This window comes from Anolis carolinensis, unplaced genomic scaffold (genome assembly GCF_035594765.1).
Source record: "Anolis carolinensis isolate JA03-04 unplaced genomic scaffold, rAnoCar3.1.pri scaffold_76, whole genome shotgun sequence".
Classification (NCBI taxonomy): Eukaryota; Metazoa; Chordata; class Lepidosauria; order Squamata; family Dactyloidae; genus Anolis; species Anolis carolinensis.
The window spans coordinates 22,501-25,000 of NW_026943885.1; positions in this window are offsets into that span (position 1 = coordinate 22,501).

Genomic DNA, 2,500 nt, shown 5'->3' on the forward strand with positions numbered 1-2,500 from the left:
CACACACAATGTTATATATTGCTTAGCCCTCTAACTGGCAGCGATGGGATAAAAATCAATTATTCCTTTCCCTCTAATTAGGACTTTGTTTTTCTTTTCTTTTTGTTGTATCGACCTAGAGCCGTGGACGATGGGTTGGGTTGTCAAATTTCGAGGTTGGGGGTCCTGTAGTTTTGTTGTTTTTTGTCCGCTGCCCCGATGCCGTCGCTCTTTTTATAACTAGATGGACTAGCTGTGCCCGGCCACGCGTCGCTGTGGCCAAGTCCGGTGGTATGAGAAATAGTAAAGTGTTGAGGAATTGGTGGTAGTTAGGGTAAAGGTTAAGTCCAGTTGTATCCGACTGCACACTGAAGGGGATTATACGGCGGTGTGGAGTCAAGATCATCCAGTTCAAAGCAGACTATAAATAGAAGACTATCAATGGGTTATATAGCTGTGTGGAAGGGCCTTGAGTCTACACTGCCATATAATCCAGTTAAAAATCTGACCATCTGTATTTTACAGGCAGTCTGGAAGAGGCTTTAGTGAAGCCTAACTCTGCCTGTCCCCTGGGCTGAGCGGGTTGCTAGGAGACCAAGTGGGCGGAGCTTAGCCTTTGAACTGGCAGCCATTGGATAAAAAAGAATGATTCCTCTCCCTCTAACGAGGACTTTATTTTTCTTTTCTTTTTGTTGTATGAACGTAGAGGCATGGATGAGGAGTTGTGCTGGCAAGTTTAGTGTTTCTGGGATGTGTGGTTTTGTCCTAGGCCGAAATTTCATGACCCTTTCAGATAGAGAGAGGGATATATAGAGATCGGTTAGGGGGGGGGGGGGGGGCTCTGTGTGCCAAGTGCGACGCTAATTCATTGCAGGTGAGAACTATAAATCTGAGTACTACCTACACTACTCCTGAACTTCCAGTCCCGTTCCCCTCCAAACCCATCGGTTGTCAAATCTGGGCATAATATCTGGTCCGCACGGTAAGTTTGGCCCAGACCCGTCCTCGTTTGGGTTCGTAGCGTTCTGGGTGTAGGTGAACTACAACTCCCTGTAGGAGCGACAGCGCTCCGAGACTTGATGCGGCGGGGTGAACTACAACTTCCACCCTGTGGAGTCAATCCCTAAACTCCTCCAGGAAGTTCAGTTGCAGCTCGGTCGTGCTCCGTTTGTTAAGCAGAGAGATTGGAAAGGAAAAGGGCAGTGGGCGGGGCCATGCAAACGACACGGCAACGGAGAACCCTGGGATGCCTGCCCGTGGTGGAAGCCAAAGCCAAATCTAGGAGGAAATGGTCCCCAAACGAAAGCGTTCCTCGGCTGGCGGGCTATATAGAGCGTTCGGGAAGGACGTCGGCAAGGGTTTGGGCGGCACTTGCGTGGCGCTCGCCGTAACGAACAGGTCACTGGAAAAGGGTGACTTGCTAGATTTTTAACCCTGGGAAGTATAGCCTGTTTGCGGAGGCCGGAGGCTGTCTGTGTGGGCAGATAGCCGTGCCACGTACACACCTACGCGTTTCAGATTTAGATTAGAAGGTAGACTTATTTATTTCATAATATGAAAGAATAATAATAATATTTACAATAAATAATTTATGATTATTAGAAGATAGATACATTTCCTTTCGGCTTCATCGTTCTGCTTCGACGACGGCGCGTCTTTTGCCGTTAGGGTTGTCCCCGGAGCTCTCATTTTGTCGGTCCCCTGCAGACGCCTGTGAATTCCCGTCGTCTTCTCGCGAACTTCCTGTGCCGGAAACCGGGCTCCGCGGGAGCCGCGAAGGCGACCGCGACGCGCTCGGAGGCCGTTTACGGTACCGCGAGGGCGGACGGCCTCCCGCCTCGGCCCCGGCGATGGGCTCCGGCTCCCGACACGGCGCGAAGAGGACCCCGTCCTTCCCGCGGGCTCTCGAAGGGGGAAGGCGCGAGGCCCCTATACGCCGAGGGAGAGGCCCGCGCCGCGCGAGATCCGCACGAGAGGGGGACCGTTCCTTTCCGACGAGGGGAGCCACCGGCCTGCCTTCCCCGCCTCGGAGTTCCAGAGAGGCGGCGTCGACTCGAGGAGGCGACCGGGGGACGAGGAATCGGGAAGCGAACCGTACGTGCCGTCGCGGCCCGCGCGCGGAGATTTCCGCCGTCGGGACTTTTCGCTCCTCGCGAGTAAGGGAGGGGACGTGACCGAGCTTCACCGCCGCTCCCCGCGACCGGCGCGGACGCGACGGAACCGGCGGGCGAGGGGAGGACGCCTCGGTCCGCGGCTGCGTCGTGCTCCCCGGCGCCTGGAGGAAGATTGGCCGAGGGGAGCCGTGCGCCTTCGGCGGCCGTTAAGGGTACCGCGAGGGCGGACGCCTCCCCGCCTCTGCCCCGGTGACGGGCGCCGGCTCCCGAATCGGCCAGACGCGGTTCCCGCAGGCTCCCCGGGGGAAGGCGCGGGGCCCTACACGTCCCGCCCGCCCGCCCGCCCGGGTTCCACGAGTCAAGAGTGCCGGGGAGGCGCCCTCCGCTCGGGCGGCCCTGCCCGCGGT